Genomic DNA, 23555 nt, shown 5'->3' on the forward strand with positions numbered 1-23555 from the left:
TGATTCTTCATTCGACTCAAAAGTTAAATTGGGCAATAGAGAACATGTCGAAGTGAAAGGCAAAGGAAGCATTGGAGTCACCACGAAGCAAGGAAGCAAATTCATACATGACACGCTTTATGTGCCGGAATTAGACAAAAATTTGCTTAGCATTGGACAACTTCTGGAATAGAGAGTGCATAATTTTTTAATCAGAAAGAAGAAGTGTTGCTGTTGTGAAGATGACTAGCAACATGAGCTTTCCACTATCTTTCAATTATGAGAAAAATGTAAGCATGATGGCCAGAGAAGAGAATGACTCGTGTTTATGGCACAGGAGACTTGGGCATTTGAATTACGAAAGCCTCAATTTACTCTATCAAAAGAAGATGGTATATGGGCTGCCAAGAAGTAAAGAAAAATCTAGTGTGTGTGAAGGTTGTGTGTTTGGCAAACACCACCGACAACCATTTCCAATGGAAGGTGCATGGAGAGCCAAACAAGTGTTGGAAATTGTACACACAAATGTGTGTGGCTCTATGAATACTCTGTCTCATGGAAAAAACAGGTATTTTATCTTGTTTATTGACGACTTTACCCGCATGACTTGGGTATATTTCATGAATAAAAAATTTGAAGCGTTTGTAATCTTTAAGAAATTTTAAGCATTAGTTGAAAAACAAAATGGAAGATTTATAAAGATGCTGAGAAGTGATCGTGGGAAGGAGTGCACTTCAAATGAACTTTACAAATTTTGTGAAGATGAAGGTGTTGAAAGACAGCTTACTGTTGGCTATACACCTCAGCAAAATGGTGTATCTGAAAAAAAGAACCAAACCGTGATGGAGATGGCGAAATCTATGATACTTGAGAAAGGTTTGCCTAAAACCTTTTGGCCCGAGGCCGTTAACACTGTTGTGTATTTGATGAACAGGTGTCCAACAAAGGCCGTGTGGAAAAAGACTCCATTTGAAGCTTGGAGTGGAAGAACACCATTGGTGAACCATCTTAAATTTTGTAGATGTGTTTGCTATGCTCAAATTCCTAAACAAAAGAGGACAAATATGGAAGAAAGATGCAAGATGCAAGATGCAACTCCAGTAAAATTGAAGGATTTGAGTGATATTTATGCAAGATGCAACTATTGAGTTATGGAACCAGAAAATTTTGACGAAGCAATCGAAGAATATATTTGGAGGAATGCGATGCAAGACTAAATAAATGCCATTGAAAAAAACAAAATATGGCAGCTAGTTGCAAAGCCAAATGACAAATAAGCTATTGGAGTAAAGTGGCTGTACAAATTGAAGCATAATCCAGATGGGTCAATTCAAAGAGCCAAGGCTAGATTGGTAGTAAAAGGCTATGCACAACAGCCTGGAATTGACTATACTTAAACTTTTGCCCCTGTTGCAAGATTGAATACTGTACGAACAATTATTGCAGTAACAACTCAAAAAGGGTGGAACCAGTACCAACTTAATGTGAAGTCAACTTTCCTGAATTGAGAATTAAAAAAAGAGGTATATGTGCAACAACCTCAAGGCTTTGTGACTACAGGCCAAGAAGAAAAAAATTTCAAGTTGAAGAAAGCTCTCTATGGGTTGAAACAAGCCCCTAGAACATGGTACACTGAAATTGACAGCTACTTCATTCAACAAGGATTTCTGTTATGGACGGGCCTAAATGTTCCAATTGCCCCAATCCACTCTTTGGTGTAGACCAGCCCAATAAGCATTGGCCCAACCCACGAAAGCCAAGAGGGCGTAACGTTTATCTAACATTTCAAGCATGTCTGGGGATTAGCCGAGCACGTTGGGATCCCGCTCACGACTAGTAAACACCTAGTCAAAGGTCTGTTATATTCTGGGCCGGAAAATACACCCAAGCCCAAATGTTAGGAGATCCATTCTGCTCCATGAAAACACATAAATAACCCTCTACCCCTAGAGGACAATGTAATCAAAACTCTGCCCAAAATCTCATACTTTCTGTTGTACCTTGTTGTTCTCTTACTTACTTTGGCATCAGAGTACCTTGCAGGTACAACCCCCTTTTTTCTCAATCATCATCGAAGATCAAGCCTACCGTTGCTGGCCACCTGTTTTGCTCGTAACGAACAATTTCAAGGAAGTCAGAATGAGCATAACTTGTATGTGAAGCATTAAGGTAAGGATGATATCCTTCTTGTTTCCCTTTATGTTGATGATTTGGTGTATACGGGTAACAACAAGAAAATGGTTGAAAATTTTAAAATATAAATGATGAAAAAATATGAGATGACTGATCTTGGCTTGCTGCATCATTTTCTTGGTATTGAGGTTTACCAAGATGAATATGGAGTTTTTATTTGTCAAAAGAGATATGCTGAAAATATTCTAAAAAAATTCAGAAGGTATGGCTGCAAAACAATCGACATCCCCTTAGTAGTAAATAAAAAATTGAAGAAGGAGGACGGTGGAAGATTAGTAGATGCAAGCATGTATAGAAGTTTGGTTGGAAGCTTGTTTTATCTAACAGCTACATGACCCGACTTAATGTTCGCTGCCAGTTTTTTTTCAAGGTTTATGAGTAAATCGAGTCACTTACACCTTGGAGCAGCAAAAAGAGTTATAAGGTATGTCATAGGAACCATAGAGCAGGTTTGAAAAGAATTATAAACTTGAAGCTACAGGCTAATGTGACAGTGATTGGGCTGGAAGTGTTGATGACATGAAAAGCACTTTTGGTTATGTGTTCAACCTGGGTTCAGGAGTAATTTCTTGGTGTTCAAAAGAACAAGACACTGTAGCGCAATCTTAAGTTGAAGCAGAATATTTTGTAACTAGTTTGGCTACACAACAACTATTGTGGTTGAGAAGAATACTTGAAGATATCGGAGAAAAGCAAAAAGAAAGTATGTTGCTTCACTGTGACAATAAATCAACAATAGCCATGACGAAGAATCCTGTTTTCCACCGTCGAACAAGATATGTTAATATAAAGCACCACTTCATTTGAAGTGTGATCGAAGATGGCGATGTGCAGTTAGTGTTCTGCAGTTCACAAGAGAAGCTTGCAGACACTGTTACTAAAGCACTACCAAGAGGAAGATTTCAACGACTTAGAGAAGCAATGGGAGTTAAATAGCAACACACTAAGGGGTAGTGTTAAAATTAATGTGTCGTAACCACCACTATCTTTATTAAGCATTACGAAAGAACCAAAGAGTTGTCATCTTGATTATTAACCTATTTGTATTCTCTATCAGTTTCCTTAAAGCCTATATAAAGGCTTTGTAATGCTAAGTTGATAGCAAGAAGTGTGTGGTGAATTCAATAAATGCATAGTTTTTTCAATGGTTATCCACCAGTAGAAGTATAGTACAAAAAGTGACGAATAATAGTTTTCTCTGCAGAATCTTACAGCACTATAATTTATCACATACCACCTCTAGAATACCACCAACAATCCCGACACTTTGCACTAGAGAAAATACACCGTCAAAATACCAAAAAGCAAGATTCTAACAACTGAACGGAAGCATCTCATTCCCTTGTTCAAACTCGACTCCAGAAATTGCCACTAGACCACCCTGAAAATCAGAGATAGTATCCAAAATTGTGCTTATTAGGTATAGACAAAATAGCCCATGGATCCCAGCACCATTAGTAAAAAAGACATGGGTAATTAGTCAAATTTGCCAGGGACCATTGCCACGACACCATCTTGCTTTTATCCACTATTGCACCATGCGATTGCACTATATATGATCTTGAAAATTCGGTGGTTCCCAACCTTCCAACATTACCAAACTTCGCTATACTATAGTGCTATAGCAAGCAATATTAGCAATGCTAATAGAGAATATTGATTGATTTTCTTCTCTTATTATGTTGGATTGTATTGCATAATGGTTCATCTTTAATTGTCATTTTATCGTATAACTTCTTAAGCTAATGCCATTTGTGTCTGACAAGTTTGCTATTAGAAAAAGTCCCAACTTCATGAAGAGATTGATATTAGGGTTAATAAACTTTTTCGTCCCTTTAAATATTTCAAATTTCGTTTTTAGTCCCTCCAAAATTTTCCTTCAAGAAATCGTCCCTTCAAAATTTTTCTTTTGAACTATTGATCCCTAACGTCAAATTTCGTAGCTAATTCGTGGCTAAAGTCGTAGCTAATCTCTAGCAAATTTGACGTTAGGGACCAATAGTTTAGACGAAAAATTTTGAAGGGACAATTTCTTAAAGGAAAATTTTGGAGGGACTAAAAACGAAATCTGCAATATTTAGAGGGACCAAAAAGTTCATTAACCCTTGATATTATTTCAGGATCCATATTCTTCTGGAAGAGGAGTTATGGTGAATTCCTCATCAAAGAGCTTGCAAGGTGTATTACAAGTTGATGATAGTGTGAGTTATCATAAAATATTCCTCTTATATTCTATGGAATAAAGGCTTCTTTATTTGTCCAAAATAACTTTTTCCTACGTATTTTGTGGTGGACTTTGAATACATGGGTTTTCATCTATTATTAACATTATTTGTGATAACATCTTAAACTGTTTTTATATTTTTTACCGCTTATACCAATAGTGTCATATCTCTTGCAAGTTTGCAACTGGAGAAACATTTAACTTTAAAAAGAGATCAATTTTTTGTCAGAATCCTAATTCTAACGGAGGAAGAACAATTATGAGGATTCCTCGTCACATAATTGTGCCATGCAACTTGATGCTAATGTGAGTTGCCAATTTTAGAATATCCTCAAACAATAATTTCAATTATTGGCTTGAGTAAGCCAAAACTTTTATTTATACAGAAGGGAGGTGGATCATTTTCATTATCAACAAACGTGCAAAGGAAGCATAGTACAAGTGGATTACAACTACAAGCAGAGTTGTCTACTAATACTTGCGTAAGTTTTTGTGTTTTGCATGGTTAATATCAAATGTCAGACGTAAGAGGTTCGTGGTTAATATCAGATATCAGACGTAAGTGGTTTACGTTAGTTTTTATCTATTGCGTGGTTAATATCAGACATGAGTCGTAAGAGGTAGTACCTTAAGGCAAGGATGAAGTTCAAATATGTTTCTTTTACATGTAGTTATCTTTTATTTTGATTATCTCTAAATAGAGGTTTACATTGGAACTTCATTTATCCATAAAATAGCTAATAATACAATCACAATTATTTTAGATTTCTTGTACACTTCACTTTGATGGCGCATCTAAAGGGAACCCTGGGCTTGCCGGTGCGGGAACAATTTTGAGGGCAGATGATGGAAGCAAGGTGTCTCTATTTTGTACCAATACTAAATCATTTTTGTAATTTTATGTGAATATATGAAAATAACATACTCTTATATCTCTCCGCAGGTATATCAATTGCGTGAAGGAGTTGGTACGGCTACTAATAATGTTGCCGAATACAGAGCCTTGATTTTAGGATTAAAACAAGCTCTCGAGAAAGGATTTAAGCATGTATGTGTTAAAGGAGACTCCCTACTTGTTTGTGATCAGGTTTGTTATTGCTAGAAGATACAAAATATCCATCAATATTGTTAAATAGTGGTGCAATAGCCTATAGCTTAGCAGAGTTTTTGAACCTCTTCATACTTGTTGGTATGCACTATTCCTAGTAATACCATTGTTAACGGACATAGTAGTGAAAAAACGATCATATTCTAATACCGACATGTTAACCTCCTACCAAAAATATTAAAATATATTTTCATATGAACATATGGTGATATAGCTAATTAGTAGTTTTAAAAAAATGTAATTATATAGAAGTTAATGTATTAGGGTCCCACATTAGCCATATAGGCCACCAATGAAGAACGTTTATGTTAGTAAAGTTAGACAGGATATAAATAAGAATCGTAATCATTCATTTTGTAAAGTGTAACAAATTGTCATTTTTTAATGTTACAAACTGTAATTAGGAAAGATTTATCTTTTAGAGAATAATAAAAATTATGTAATTTATTGTATCTTGTTCTTGGATCTTTCCTTTTTCTTTTCTTGTTCTTGTTTTGTTTAACTCTTTGAATCCTCTGGTTCCTTATTTCTCTCTTGTTTAACTCTTTGAATCATAGTAACTCAAGCTCACTTATATATTATTGGAAAAGAAAATATGTTAATGGAGATGAGAATTGTACTTGCTCATATAATCTCAAAATCGGAATCCGCTTTTCCTTTTTCTCTGGGTCACATCTGTTTAGGGTAACTCACTTGTTTACCTTATATGGTTTTTACCTTATATGGTTTCAAGTTAGGCAAAAACTCGACAATAACCTGCAAGATTGTGGAAATGTGCGATTCTACCTTCTAGATCGTAATTATGACTACCATATTACGATTATGACTACCATATTACCTGCTATAAATTTTAAACTTTTTATACTTTTCTAATATTTTACTCTCGCTTTTTTTTATATATTCAAGGTTTATGGAAAATAAAAAACCAGAATATGAGTTACTTATGCAACGAGGCCAAAGAGCTAAAGAATAAGTTTCCGTCATTCAGGATAAATCATATTCCAAGGGTAACCAATTTAAGGATTTTTTAATTTGTATGCCTATCTACCAAAGAAGTAATGATCATAATGTTTGCATTAAGTTAGAAATTAAAAATGCATATTCCACTTTTTAACTAGAAGATTAAGATATGTACATAATATTTGGAATCTATTTATAAATAACATGTCTTTTTATATGTTCAAGGAATATAACCGCGATGCTGATACTCAAGCAAACCGTGCCGTTAATCTTAAAGGTCAGACCTCAATACTTTTTTGACTTGGCTATATGTTGCAATTATATAGGTATAATATGTATATAGTAGATTTTAAGGAATTTTGAACTTTTGCAGATGGTGAAGTTGAAGAAGACTGTGAGATAAAATAATGTGAGATAAAATAATGATGAATTAGTAGCATGCATGTCTTGTTCCTTTGTCTTCTGTTAGTGAAAATTGAAGTGCTTTTGCTATAAGGGTAGGTGTAAGCTAAATTTCTTGTATAGTGTATGCATAGCTATCTAAGCAAATAGGAATTCTAGATGTGATCCTAAATTTTCAAAAGTTTTTAAATGAATTGGTTTTGCCATAGCGACGCAATTTGTTATCTATTTGACTTTCTATTTTTGTATAAACTTTAATTTTTATTTGGATTTCTTATTATGCAAAGGACTATTTTTAATTAAATTAAAAAAGGTATTATTTAACCCGGGCAAAGACTAAAGATAGAATGTTTCTGTTGAGAATAAAAAAAATTAAGATTTTGTAAGCTAATTCGATTAAGATTATTATTTAACTTAAATTAGTCTTGTTGTATTTCATTATAATGATTTGAATTTTATAAAATAGTTGTGTTTCACTCCAGAATTTTTGCAAGTAAGAAAAGTTGTATGGCATCCAAAAAAATAGTTTAATTTTGATTCACCGTTTTATAGATTGGAATGGATCTTGTTTAGAAATTTTTTGTGGGAATTGTTTATCCAGCGCTAAATGGTGGAAAAATTTCTTGAAGGAATTTTGAAAATGTCTTTTAGAATTTGAAAGTGTATTTTTCGAATGCACATTCTTCATATCAAAATACAAAATACGTCTTGATATTCATTTCATTTTTTCTTTAAAATTTAGTCTTAAGTGATATTCATTTCATTTTTGATGCACGTATTAAAACCCTATACTCATTTACACTAAATCCATACACCAATATCCTTTTTTTTTTTTTTTTTTTGTAAAAAAGTCTAAAAATTAACTTTTGAAATAAATTTGAAAGTACACTTCCGAATAAAAACATAGAAAATATAAAAATGCAGGAAAATATTATATTGCAGAATAATTAAAAACTACACAAATTTTTTTGACTTAAGGGTCAGGCGTTTTATATCAGTCCACTTCAAGTTGTAGGTAAATATCCCCTTGCCATATTTGATCAAAGGGATGCTAATGGAATAATCAATGAAACTTTATGCCCTTGCCATATTTGATCTAAGGGGTGCTAATGCAATAATCAATGAAACTTGATTTAGCAATTGTGGGACTCTAGAAAATCAATGGAGTTTAAGCAAAATTGTGGGACTCTAGAAAATCAATGGAGTTTAAGCTTGGATATGGAAGTATACTTTTATATTTATTTTGGAAGTAGATTTTTGATTTTTTTTTCAAAAACAAATGTTTTTGATTTTTTTTTTTTTTTTTACATTTACGCATGAATTTAATATATTTGGAATATTATTTCAAATTTTAAAAAAAGTTTTGGTATTTTTTTTTGGAAAAAAGGAGAAGGGCCTAAACCCAAACAAGAAAAAAAATACTAAAGCACACCAAATTCTTACAATCATCTTCAAGGAATTGTTTCTAATGCGTAGGGCACTATTCAAAGGAAACATATCTCTCCTCCATGGTAATACCACTCTTTGCGATCATGTCTACCCATCTATTATCTTCTCGATAGATATTCCTAATTCCCACTTCCCACTCCAAATCCACCAAAGATTTAATCTTATTAATTAACACTCTCCCAATAGTGCTATTCGTTACACTCCTTACAACCTCCATAGAATCTACATTTATCTGGCCCACACACTCATCTGCTGAGCAAGAAGCAGACCTTCATACACCTCATAATTCTGCCACAAACACATTACAAACTCCCAAACCTCATGGAATAGTGTTGATTTTTTACTAAAGTGGATAAACAATAATATTTGAGGTGCATTAAACCATTCCTATTTTTCTTTTTATGAAATGTTTTTCATCAAAACATATAATATCTAAGTTGTCTCACATGGGCTTAAAGGAGCTACTTACTCTATCAGTGTTGCTAATGTTAATGCAGCTAGTTTTGGAAAACTTGTTCCTTGTCGTTATCAGGTTTGAGACACTCTTTCTTCTTATTTTTGTTGTTGTGTTAAATTTGTTGTGAATTTTCTGATTACATGGGATTAAGGCCTATGAATAGCAGACACATATACCGGATAATTGGACAATACGCTTCGATAAAGATAATAATTTGAGAAATAGGATACTTGAATGTAACCAAGTGTATTGGTGTTAGATGTTAGCAAGTGTATAACACCAAACACGACTTCAATGTGTCACTACTATATAAATGAAAGTCTTTATTTTGTTCGTCCAAAGGCTTGATTTTGTTAACTTGAACTTTATGCTGCAACTTTTGCATTTTCCTCAATGCTGTCAATCATGGATAAAACAGATAGTTCACATTGCTACAATGCTATAGCCGCAACTGGGCAATACTTTGTATTAAATTACATGTTAAGGAACACTAGTTTTTTATTTTATTCTTCTTCTGAACATATACAATATATTAATTGAATTCAATTCCAACACAAGGTGTGCAAGAATTGACTTTTAGAATACACTTACTGAAGGGATCATAATGGGCAAAACCACAAAACAAATTCTTACACAACAACCGTATTAGTTTCATGAAAAGCAGCAAAACTGCTGCTAAAAGACCAGGCCCGCCTCAATTAAAAGAGGAAAAACCAGACGCAACCAAGCTACCCTCAGAAGCTGCAGTGCTTCCCCTACACACCCTCTTTCTGCGTCAAAAGCCGATGAGTGAGAAGCCACATCGTTGTCCAAGAATGGAAAACCACTATGCAAAACAGAACAATTGGCAAACGGGAACAGAAATAAATTAAAGCCTCTGCACTACAACAATTGCAGGCAAAGGCAGCAACCCTGCCACTTTGCACCAGAGAAAAAACACAAAAAATACCAAAATGCAAGATTCCAACCCCAGAACAAAAGCATCCCACTCCCTTCTCCAAACTCGACTATAGAAATAGCCTCTAGACTAGACTACCCTGAAAAGCAGAGATAGCATCCGAAATTGTGTCTATTAGGTAGAAAAAATAGCCCAGGATCCCAGCGCCATTCGTCAAAAAGAAATGGGTAATTAGTCAAATTTGCTAGGAACCATCGCCACGACACCATCTTGGTTTTATCCACCATTGCACCATGCGAGATCTTCAAAATTTGGTCGTTCCTAGTCTTCCATAATTACCAAACTCCGCTATAATATGGCGCTATAGCAATATTAGCAAAGCTAATTGATTTTCCTCTCTTATTATGTTGGATTCAATTGCATAGTGATTCATCTTTAATTATCATTTTATCTTATAACTTAAGCTTATGCCATTTGTCTCTGTAAATTTTGCTATTAGAAAAAAATCTCAACTTCATGAAGATTTTGATATTCTTTTAGGATCCATATTCTTCTTGAGGAGAAGTTGTTGTGGTGAATTCCTCATCAAAGAGCTTGCAAGGTGCATTGCAAGTTGATGATAGTGTGAGTTATCAGAAAATATTCCTCTTATATTCTATGGAATTAACACCTTACTATGTATTTTGTGGTGGACCTTGAATACATGGGTTTTCATCTATTATTAACATTATTTGTGATAGTGTCTTAAAACTGTTTTTATGTTTTGTACGGCTTATACTAATAGTGTCATATCTCTTGCAACTTGCAAGTTTGTAATTGGCGAAACATATAACTTAAAAAAGAGATAAAATTTTTCTCAGAATCCTAATTCTCGCGGAGGAAGAACAATTATGACAAATTCGTTGTCACAGAATTGTGACACGCAACTTGATACTAATGTGAGTTGTCAATTTTCGAATATCCTCAACCAATAAATTCAGTTATTGATTTGAGTAACACGAAAGTTTTATTTATACAAAAGGGAGGTGGATCATTATCATTTTCAACAAATGTGCAAAAGAAGCATGGTATAAGTGGATTACAATTACAGACAAAGTTGTCTACTAATACTTGCGTAAGTTTTTGTGTTTTGCGTGGTTACTATCCGATGTCAGACGTAAGTGGTTCGTGGTTAATATCTGATGTCAGACGTAAGAGGTTTGCGTTAGTTTTGGTCTTTTGCGTGGTTAATATCATATGTCAGTTGTAAGAGGTTGACTTAGTAACTTAAGGCAAGGATGAAGTTCAAATATGTATCTTTACATGTAGTTATCTTTTTATTTTGATTATGTCTAAATAGAGGTTTACATTCAAACTTTCTTTTATCCATAAAATAGCTAATACAATCACAAAATTATTTCAGATTTCTTGTACACTTCACTTTGATGGCGCATCTAAAGGAAACCCTGGACTTGCCGGTGCGGGAGAAATTTTGAGGGCAGATGATGGAAATAAGGTGTCTATTTTGTACCAATAATAAATCATTTTTATAATATTATGTGAAAAATATATAAAAAGAACATACTCTTATCTGTCCGCAGGCCTATCGATTGCACGAAGGAGTTGGTATGGCTACTAATAATGTTGCCGAATACAGAGCCTTGATTTTAGGATTAAAACACGCTCTCAAGAAAGGATTTAAGCATGTATGTGTTAAAGGAGACTCCCTACTTGTTTGTAATCAGGTTTGTTATTGCTAAAAAAATACAAAGTATCCATCAACATTGTTAAGTAGTGGTGCAATAGCCTATATAGCTTAGCAGAATTTTTGAAACTCTTCATAGTTGTTGGTATGCACTATTCCTAATAATACCATTGTTAGCAGACAAAGTAGTAAAACACCCGATCATATTATATTAAAATATATTTTAATATGATAGCTAATTAGTAGTATAAAAAATGTAATTATATAAAAGTAATATATTTTAGGGTTAAACGTTATTTTGCCCCCTGCCATTTGGGGCGAATCTAAAAAACAACCCTGTTAAAAAAAAACACAAATTCCGTCCCTGCCATTTGTAGATTCCCCTGTTTTGCCCCCTCACTGAATGTGGTCAACAAAAATAAATTAAATTTTTTTTCATGTTGGCCAAATTTAAATTTTTTCATACGTAAATATATATAATTGCAAGTTTTAAAAATTAAGAATTTTGTAGTAACAAGGTATTGAACCCAAGACCTTGCCCTTGAATACAAGAGTGCTTACCACTATACCAATTTGCCTTTTTATATTATGTATTCTCTACAACGCTATATATTATCTAGTTAATATTAAATAAAGCAAAGCAAAACAAAATACACGTGAGAATCCTAGCAATTGGTATGATTGGTTATTTTCTAATTTCTAGTCTAGGATTTTATGATTCCAGCATTATTTTTAGTCTTGAATTCATTTAAATCTTATTTTTGGGCAAAATAAATTTAACTGGTTTATAATATATAATTACATACAAAAATTCATTAACCTGAAATTAAAAATTAAAAAAATAATTAATAATAAAATTAACATAAAAATAATAAATATTAAACTAAAATGAATAATTACTAAAATGCTAAAAACGCTATTTAGTTTATTATAAATAAATTTAATAATTATTAAACAAACATTATTTAAAAACTGAAAATAATAAAATTATAATAAACTGAAAATAATAAAATTATAATAAACTAAAAATATAAATTAAATTAAAAATATTTAACATTAATTATTTTAATTTTATTAATTTATTATTATTAAGTATTTTAATTTAGTTTATTTAATTTAGTTTAGTTTTTTAACATTAAAAAAATGAATATAACAATATTAATTTAGTTTATTTAATTTTTTTAGTTTTTTAACGTTAAAATGTGTTAATTAAGTTAGTTTTATATATTCAACGTTAAAATGTGTTATTTAACTCAATTTAGTTAAGTTAGTTTTAATTTATTCACTTTAATTTATATTAGTTTTAGTTTAATATATTAATTTATTTTAAAATTAACGTTAGTATATATACTAAATCAAACTCAGTTTAGTTTAATTTATTTTTAATTAGTTTAGTGTTAATTAATTTAGTTTAGTATAGTTTTGATTAATTATGTTTAATTATAATTTAATTTAATTAATTTAGTTTTAATTAACTTAGTCTTACTCCCTCCGTTTTTTATTATAAGTCGTTTTAGACTTTTCACACAGATTAAGAAAAATAATAATTGTTGTATGAAAATGAAAAATTATGAAGGTTTTTACAAAATTATCCTTCATTAATGACATATGGAAGATAAATTTATATAATTGAAAGGAGAGAGAATAATAAATATTTAAGGATATAATAGAAAAAATAGCATTAATTATTCATTGGAATTGTAAAGCGACTTATATTTAAATACAAATTTTTTTTCCAAAACGACTTATAATAAAAAACGGAGGGGGTATTTTATTAGTCTTAGTTGGTTCAGTTTTAAAAAGCGTTTGCATGCTATAAAAATAACTAAGTGTATTGGTATTACATTAAAAATAATGTAGCCTAATGGATACCTTGTTAGTATTGTAATGTCAAGGTGGTGGGTTCAACTCTCACCATACTAAACACATTATCATATATTATCATTTAAACCAATAATTCATATAAAATAAATTAAAAAGTGTGAATATAAAATTTAAAAATAATAATTTGACAAGTAATAATTTTTTTTAAAAAAAAGATTTTTTTTTTAAAAATTAATAAAAAATCCAGTTGGCAGCCACGTCAGCAATAAAAAAATAAAAAAATCCAACACAGCACGTCACATCATCATTTTTGTTGACCACATTCAGTGAGGGGGCAAAACAGGGGAATCTACAAATGGCAGGGACGGAATCCGTGTTTTTTTTACAGGGTTTTTGATATTCGCCCCAAATGGCAGGGGGCAAAATAACGTTTAACCCTATATTTTAATATGAACATATGGTGATATAGCTAATTAGTAATATAAAAAAATGTAATTATATAAAAGTTAATGTGTTAGGGTCCCACATTACCCAAATAGGCTACCCATTAAGAACTTGTAATAAACTGTGATTATGAGTCTGTATGGTAACACCAAAAAAAGAGCTTTTAGCTTTTAGCTTTTCAGCTCATATTAATAAAAAAGCTCTATTTGGTAACTGTCATTTAGCTTTTAGCTTGTGCCTTTTTTACTAGCTTTTAGCTTTTTTCTCAAAAGCTATTTAAAGTAGCTTTTGAGCTTTTAGCTTGTGACTTTTTATTTCATTTATACCCCTATTATTTTAACAAAAATACAATTTTACCCTTACTTATATATATATATATATATATATATATATATATATATATATATATATATATATATATATATATATATATATATATATATATAAACAGTTTTTGCGTTGTATAATTATATTCGTGTCGATTAAAAAAATGCAATATTTAATATTTTTTAACGATATTAAAATTACATGCCTTGTAATGAATGTAGAGATAGTGTTGCTAATTTTTAAATTCGTGAAACATTAAGAGATTATTATTTTAAATTAGTATGATTGAATTCAAAATCGTAATGATGTTATTTTATAAATTTCATTAAATTGATAAATAAATTTTATTATATAAGTTCATTTAAGAATTTATATATAATTGTTCGATATATTTTGATGTATTTTTAATTTTAATATATATTAATTTTTTTTTTGCATACTAATATATGTATTTTTATTTTATAAAAATTAATTTAATTATATAATACAATAATATAATGAGACTATCGATTTCTTAATTAAGAATGTCCTTTTATGTCATTTTGTATTTATCAGCTAGTATAACAGCTAATTTACCAAACACTAAATTAACTTATCAGCTATCAGCTACCAGCTATCAGCTATCAGCTACCAGCTATCAGCTACCAGCTATCAGCTACCAGCTAAAAATCATCAACTACCAGCTAGTTTTACCAAACAGAGCCTGTATATTACACAGAACTTTCCTTTTGAGAAAATAATAGAAATGATGTTATTCATTGGTTATTTTTTTTTTTTTTGGGTTATTTCTTTTCCTCTTGTTCTGGTCATGTCCCTCCTTTCTCTTTCTTGTTTGTTTAATTCTTTGAATCCCTAATAATCAAAGTTCTTTTACTCTCTTTCCCTCCTTTTCTAAAAAATCTGCTCTCTACATATCTACTAAATGTTCAGTGCTTGTGGCTAGAGATCCTAAAGATATGACTGATTTGGTCAGACTGCAATGTCTCTAACTAAATTGGCGTAAGGACCTCAAAACAGTGGTCTGCATATTCCCCAGACATCTTTTGAAATTGTTGAGAAAATAATTTATAAATTTACCCCAAGTTTAGCAAATACAAATTGATTACATATATTTAATAATTCAATTTGAATGTTAGTAATTCGTTTTCTTCAAAAACTATTTAATGCACTTTAATGGACAAGGTTGCCTTCATTTTTGTTGCAGCTGTTTCTTGCAGGATTGATTTGGTAATGCGCTGTCTGGCAGGTTTGGTTCATTGTTGGCTGGTTTCCGTTGGAGGGTGTCATTCTGGGAGGCGTTTCCAGAGTTAGACGGCATCATCAATTTCGTGTAGTTACAGCTCTGCAAAAATTCTTATCTCAGGTTTGTTTTAGGCGGCGATTCGTAGATAAGTTAATATGGAGATAATTCTCTTTTAATTCCTTTGTGCTGGTGGATATTCTCTTTCGTATACGTATTTAATAGAATGTTCCTTATCAAAATTTTGTTTATATATCTTGATTTTTATTGGCATATAAGTTTTGAACAGCAATCACTTTACACAGTCAAAACTTATATAAGCCCAGGAATTAACAAGCTCTAGAGGGATGCCTATACCAAAAAATGTTTTGGTTCCTCATACTAAGGTGAACAAAATTGATGCTTAACACATGTGAAGATGAGTAGTATAGTTGTTCACTGATATGCTGTATAATCTATTTCAAAAATGTTCCATCATGCAGTGATAAAGGGGTATGACAGTGTGTAGCTGTATCTTTTGATGATTTAAAAGATCACCCTCCTGATTGTTCTTTGTGGATGTATCTTTGAATAAAAAGATAATAGCATTTCATAACATAATAGATCATTTAGAACCCACTCTTGATGCTACTTTCCCAATTTCTATACATATGCTTGGTGGCTTTTTAGTTTTACTTTTAGTTCCACATTAAGTTGTAAGTAGAAGTGTCACAATCATCTTTAAATCCCATCTCTGTTATATAATACGTCACTTTTGTTTAAATGGAAAATAATCGTATTTTTAGTCCAATTTAACTTCGGCAAAATGATTTTTTAAGTAAATACTAACACTTTTAAATATTTTTATAAAATGTTAAACAATCTAGATTAGTTTCTAATGTTTTGAAAGTGGCCTGTACTTTCCATGAATGCACCACCATGTTCTCATGGATCATATGCATCTATTTGGTTTTGTTGTCTTTCTGTATGCAGAACATGGATCATATGCATCTATTTGGTTTTGTTGTCTTTCTGGATGCCTTTATTACAATGTGGTGTTTGTTTAACTGTTAGGATCACAAAAAAATATAGTAATTAATCTCATTTTTCGCATTTAAATATGCATCCTGTATATTTTGTGTTATATATGCGGCCTAACTATGTTATCTTTAAATGATATATACAGGAGTTATTTGAAATGATGAACTTCAGGTTATCCATTGATAATTGATGTCATTGGCTCAAATTTGATATGGAGTTTGATTTCAGTTGGATGCTTTAGTGTATTCTCCTTTTTTGCTTGAAAGGACTACATGATGCATGATCAATAACTTTTTTGTAGAAGTTTTTTTTAATGGGCACTTAGGGTTGTAGTTTGTTTGTCGCTGTTAGTTTGGAGGGTTTACCTGATGTAAACATATAATAATATAAAAAATATTAGTTTTTTATGTCAATAATTATTATACTTATTTTCAAATTATTTAGAATATCAAAACAGAATTTTGAAAAATCAAAATAAGAAAACTGTTACAAACACTTTTTTTCAATGATTTGTCAAACACTAAAATGTATATGAATACTACTTTAGAAATGAGTACTACCTAAGATAATGAGATCTATAAAGTGTTTCTAACGATAACTCTCAAAACTAATTTTAATTAGGTCTTAGTAATATATGTTTTTTTATCAAGTACTATTTAATCTATTTTTTTTAACTTCAATAAAATTAAAAATTTATTTTATCAAATTGAATAATACTACATAGTCATTTAGACAAACAATTTTTTATTTAATGGGTCACTATTAAATTATTACATTTATTTTTATCTAACGAATCAATATCAAATTATTACATTTATTTTTATCTAACGGGTCACTATCAAATTATTACAATTATTTGAAGATACAATTCTTATTTTCAAATGTAAATTTATTTTCTTTCTCCATGTTACAAGTTTTTTATTATTATTTAATATAATTGAGTTTATATAGTAATTGATTATTTTATAATTATGTAAATCTATTTAAATTCACATGTGTATCTAAATACATCATTTATCAAGTTTACCATTATATTTTGTATAATTATATTATTTGTCATAATTTTTCATCATATTACATGAGAGAATAAATTATAACCATTAGAATATGTATTAACAATCAAAATCAAATAATTTCACAATTTAAAATTTCAAACTTCTTTTCTTTATATTTTTCGCATCGTTTAAGAAATACTACACCATAAATAATACACCCGTGCGACAGCACGAGTCTCTTACTAGTCTATATCTATGATAAAAAGAAATTTTGGATCTCTTAATAGTCTGTATCTATGATAAAAAGAAAACTTTTAGGTTTATGTTTCTTTTTCTATTTTTCTAGAGAACAAGGTAGCTCCCTAAGGAATGTCTGATATAGAGACAATGGTTTTTAGTTTAGAGAGCCTTTTGCGAATTTAGTGGTTTTTTAAACCGAAGATTGATTTTAAGTAATACTGTTTCTTTTTCTAGAGAACTAGGTGGTTCCCTAAGAAATGTATATAGAGACAATGGTTTTTAGTTTAGAGAGCCTTTTGTGAATTTAGTGGTTTTTTAAACAGAAGATTGATTTTAAGCAATAAGCTCACAAGTTCTACGTGTGAAGCCGGTTGCAGCTTCTTGAGTGTTGCAAAAACAGGATTGATCTCATGAGTTTAGGATTTATCACGACTATCCCACTCGTTCCTACCAATTTTCGATTCATGTTAGGCAAAAACTCACAAAGACCCACAAGATTATGACTACCATCTTATCTGCTATAAATTTTGAACTTTTTATACTTTTTCTAATCATTTTACTCTCACTTGTTATTGTTTTTTTTTTTTTTATAGATTAAGGTTTATGGAAAGTAAAAAATCAGAATATGAGTTATTTATGCAACGAGGCAAAGAGCTGAAGAATAAGTTTCTGTCATTCAAGATAAATCATATTTTAAGGGTAACCAATTTCAGGATTTTTTAATTTGCATGCCTATCTACCAAAGAAGTGATGTGATCCTAATGTTTTCTTTAAGTTAGAAATTAAAAATGCATATTCCACTTTTTAACTAGAAGATGAACATGCTACTTTCATTGCTTAATATATGTATATAATATTTGGAATCTGTTCATAAATAACATGTCTTTTTTATGTTCAAGGAATATAATCGTGATGCTGATACTCAAGCAAACAGCGTCGTTAATCTTAATGGTTAGATCTCAATACTTTTACGAGTTGGCTATACGCTGCAATTATATATGTATACTGTGTATATAGTAAAATTTAAGGAATTTTGAACTTTTGCAGATGGTGAAGTTGAAGAAGACTGTGAGATAAAATAATGATGAATTATTAGCATGCATGGCTTATGCCTTTGTCGTCTCTTAGTGAAAATTTCTTGTATAGTCTGTGTGCATAGCTATTTAAGCAAATAGGAATTCTAGATATGATACTGAGTTTTCAAAGTTTTTAAATAAATTGGTTTTCCCATTAAAAAACGTACTAACTTAATTTGTTATCTATTTTCTTTCTATTTTTATATAAATTTTAATTTTAATTTATATTTTTTATTATGCAAGGACTATTTTTAATTGAGAATAAAAAAAATTTTATTATCGAATTTTATAAAAAAAGTTGTGTTTCATTCGAGAAAAGTTGTATGGCTTCCAAAATTATTAATTTTAATTTTGATTCACTGTTTTATAGATTGGATTAGATCTTGTATTGTACTTTTTAGTATTTTATGGGAATGGTTTATTCCTCAAAAGTGTCTCAAGGAATTTCTAAAATGTTTTAGAATCTAAAAGTGTATTTTCGGATGTAGATTTTTTAATATGTTTTAAGTGATATTCATTTCATTTTCTCTCCAAAATTTAGTTCAATGACATACGCCTGAATTTAACTCGATATTCATTTATACTAAATTCATATGTAAATGAGTCCAAAAAGATAAATTTAGAAGTACACTTTTGAAAAACATCAAAAGTATAAAAGTATACAAATATAAAAATGAGAGAAAATATTAGATCGGATAATAATTAAAAACTAAAAAAAAAATGACTTACGGGACAGAATAACTAAAAATTACAAAAGTTTATATGACTTATGGTCAGTCGTTTTATATACGTCCACTTCAAGTTGAAGGAAAATATGCCCTTGCTAGATTTGATCTAAGGGATGTTAATAGAATAATCAATGAAACTTGAATTGGTACTTTAGACTTCTAGGTCTCCTTCTTTTTCAAATTGCTTTGACTTTTGCAGCGTTTGGGAGACTGTCATTGATTCTTCCCATCTTTTGTTTTGGAGTTAGCTCGCATACTGCAATCTTTTTGCCTATTTTTTTTTAAATTCCATAACTTTTGCATGAACCACTCTTTTGAGTTTTCAGTCCAACGGGATGCCCATTTTTCGCCTAAGCTGCCCTTTCACGTTTTCGGCTTAGCGAACTCATTTTCTCTTTAGTTTTTTTAGGCATATTTTTTTTACTGCATCGGAGTTCACGGAGAGTGGAAACTCCTCTCCATCCATCGTTGTTGTGAGAATCAAAGCCCCGCCTTCTTTTCTATAAGGTTCAGTTGGTTAAATCTCGCACGGACCCGTTGCCTCTAGACGATGATGAAGGGAAGGGTGATCAAGATTTTGCAGTTGAGGAATGACAATATGATGCCTCACACTTGCAGCCACATGTTCTTGATCTTCTTTTTTCCATAAGAGACTGCAAAACTATCAGAATCTCACCAACTTCATCTTTCGATTGATCAACGTCTCCTCTTAGCACTTATCGACCTTGTTCTAACTCATCAATAATCTTTTTCGAGAACTACCTTGGGTTCGACTTAGGTGCCAAGAATTTAGCTTGCGATAATGGAAAAAGTGAGTTTTTTAGGAGAAATATGGTATGCATGATGATGAATGCGGATGCACGAATTTTTGTTTTTATTTTTTAAAATGCAATGCCAGGTCATGTATGGATGCAGTGCAATGTCATGTATGGGCCAAGAAGCCATGAATTTGGAATGGTACAAGCAACCATCAACAAATAAACTTATTTAGGAAGGCCCCTTACAAAAGGATAGTTATATGTTTCTCCACCCAACCCCTCACAAAGGTTAGCTCTAGGATTGTTGTATGTTTACGAACAAAACCCAAGTTCATATATCTTATTTGAAACTTAACCACTAGAAGGGTTAGCCAATTCATGGTGAAGTCTAAAAGAATCTCCCTTAGGGGGAGCCTTCGCATTGATCTAGTGAGATCTGTTTCTCGTAGACTATACTACAGGGTCTCTAGGTTCAATGTTTGATATGGATCCTAAACAAGGTCCATAAAGCCCCAAATCATGTTCAAAATCTCGTTACGAGTGTCATACCCCAATTTTTGACCCTAAGATCCTATATCATTCATATCCCAATCACTAATCAAGAGCTTCACTTGGAAGTTTGTTTATGGTGTTGCACTCACCTCATCAATGAGAGGGACCATCAAGCACCAATGATTGTTTATCTTTTATGCATATTATACTAACCCAAATACCAAAAATATTGCTTTGTTTCTTTGTAGGCTTTTGTTTTGTAGGTACCAAGCCAAGACATGCAATAAACAAGGCATTTTTCACATTTTTGACTGGTGAAATCGATTTCCCTACTGGGTAAATCGATTTCCCTGCAGCAATCTTCAACAAAATCACATTCTGGACAGCATGAAATCGATTTCCCTCCTGGGTAAATCGATTTCCCTAGTGTATTTTGCGCCAAATTCTCTTCTGGAACAGAGTGAAATCGATTTCACTCCTGGGGAAATCGATTTCCTTAAGGCGAAATTCAAAAAAATAGAGAGGGAAGCTTGACATCATTTTGGCACCTTTTTCTTTGATTATTTTTGTCATTTTACCAATTTTCCACCTCATCAAAATAATTCTCTTCATTAAACCCACTTAAACCCCATTTTACCACTTTTTACCATTTAATTGCCACTTTAATCACCAATTAAACACAAGCTAATTACCAAATGCAAAAAGACCAAATTACCACTACTCTTGCTCTCATCCTATAAATAGAGCCCACTACTCTCTCATTTCTCAAGCTTTTGAGAGCCAAAAAACCCCTTGCAATTTCTCTCCTCATCCCTACCAAATTCACTAAAGCTCTTTGTTCTTTCATAAAGTTTGTGAGTTACATCTTGAACCTCACAAACTTTGAGCTAAACCACCATCCATTTCACTCTTTTTTTTCTTCAATTGTTGGGAGATCAAGATTTGTGTTGGTGATTCTTGAAGTAGATCTAAGTTTTGTTCAAGATTTGGTAATTTTCTTCATCCTTTTTGTATATCATGATGTAGATCTTTGTTGCTTGTGTGTGATGCATCTTTGATGCTATATTGGTGCTATTTGATGGTGATTTGATGGAAAATTCGTGCTCCAATTGATATGTGATCATAAGGTGTTTGTATGTTTGCTTAAGTCAAGTTTTATGCCTTTAAATGTTGTTTTTGCTGAAATTTGCACTGGTCAAATCGATTTCCTTAAGGCTCAAATCGATTTCATGCTGTACGTAACTTGTTTTTTTTGAAAACTGCCTTATGGAAATCGATTTCCCTCTTCATGAAATCGATTTCCTGCTGGCAGAATGTGTTTTTTTTGCCTTTTTATGCTTGTTTTGGCTTCCTACTTCCTCCACTTCATTAATATCATTGGATCTAGGATGTTGATAGGTTTGAAATGACCTAATCCATAATATTAGATGAATGATACTAATGATAGTGTGAGTTGATTATCTTTTATGTTTTCATTCTTATTTTCATCTTATCTTTCTTTTGATCGATGAAAGTCTTAACATCTTGAGAATTCTATGGATTCTTGATGAAGACTAGATCAATTTGTTTTCATTCTTAATTTCATCTTATCTTTCTTTTGATCGATGAAAGTCTTAATATCTTGAGAATTTTATGGATTCTTGATAAAGACTAGATCAATTTGTTTCTATTCTTATCTTTTTCATCTTGTTTTCTTTGATCGATGAAAGTCTTAACATCTTGAGAATTCTATGGATTCTTGATGAAGACTAGATCAATTTGTTTTCCTTATTATCTTTTCATCATATTTGCTTTTGATCGATGAAAGTCTTAATATCTTGAGAATTCTATGGATTCTTGATAAAGGCTAGATCATTTCTTCTTCTCCTTCTTATTTCTTTTGATTAATAATCTTGATACATGGAGAGTTCTCCTACATTTGTCCCGACTCGATAAAAGATCAAACATGGAAGAGAATTGTATGCGGTTGATTTAAGACTTGTGGAGGTTCTTATCGTGTAGTCGCTATGATTTTATCAAGCTTCTGATAAGCCCCATTGACTTTAAATCCGAGTACATCATTCACTCACCATAGATCTTCCTACTAACTTTGATAACATACTTGACAAGTTTCAAGATGGTTATCTTTAACATTCAACAACTAACTTTAATTTCCGCACCTTTACTATACCGCTCTTTATATTAACGCTCTTTATATTTCTCGCCTTATCGCTTTACTTTATCATTTCATCATATTTACTTTCCGCCATTTTCTCTTTGTCCATTTGGACGTTTATAATTCCGCTATTTTCTCTTTGTCCACTTGGACATATGTTTATGTTTCCGTTATTTTTCTTTTGTCCACTTGGACCATACTCTACTCTTCTTGCTAAAACACTAATAAATAACCAAAATCTAAAAAATACATAAGGCTCTCTTTGGACTATCAGTTACTATCCCTAGCACTTTGGAGATTCGGACTTATGGACCTAGTACCTCTGGACTCATTCTATTACTATCCTGTGATTGTTCTGTCTGTCTGGCATTGTTCTGTTGTATGTTTATGTGTGCAGGTATTTCCTTGAAAGCCCTTGATGGTTAATTCCAAGGCATTGATATAAGGATTTTACCCGAAAACAGCCGTTACGCTGTCCGATTTTCGTCAGAATCTTAATGTGTTTAATGCAAAAATGGTGCTAAGACAATAAGTTCATCTGGATCCCCAAGTGTTAATGTGTTGGTATTGATAAATCCAAAGGATGGGAAAACTACCTTGGCTCTTAATGTCAAGTGTTGGCTTCTTATTTGGTTAGACCGTTTCTTTCCTTAGCTTTTATTTTATGCATTAGGTTAGCCTCTTCATCTCCTCCCATTCTTAAATTTTCAAAATCTTCTCCCTTTTTCCAAAATATTCTTATGTTTGCAAATCTTTTCAAAACTTTTTTTCTTAAAAATATCTTTCGCCCTTAGTGGCTTTTCTTCAAAAGTTTAGACACCGTTAATTGTCGAAACGAGTGGTTATACCCCACGATTTTGAAATTGATTGATAATAACGATATCTTTTCCGCGTGAGAGAGC

The 23555-nt window shown here is 31.4% G+C and overlaps 1 long non-coding RNA gene and 1 pseudogene across 1 annotated transcript; both read left to right on the forward strand.

Annotated features, from left to right (window-relative positions):
* Positions 1-4782: 4782 nt before the first annotated feature.
* On the forward strand, positions 4783-5462 carry LOC131647278 (uncharacterized). Its single transcript, XR_009297770.1, has 3 exons — positions 4783-4878; positions 5161-5253; positions 5340-5462. It is a non-coding gene; the product is annotated as an uncharacterized LOC131647278 (long non-coding RNA).
* A 5098-nt stretch (positions 5463-10560) lies between these two features.
* Positions 10561-18526, forward strand: LOC131650471 (uncharacterized; annotated as a pseudogene).
* Positions 18527-23555: the final 5029 nt, after the last annotated feature.

The sequence above is a fragment of the Vicia villosa genome, linkage group LG2 (assembly GCF_029867415.1).
Source record: "Vicia villosa cultivar HV-30 ecotype Madison, WI linkage group LG2, Vvil1.0, whole genome shotgun sequence".
In the NCBI taxonomy this organism is placed as follows: Eukaryota; Viridiplantae; Streptophyta; class Magnoliopsida; order Fabales; family Fabaceae; genus Vicia; species Vicia villosa.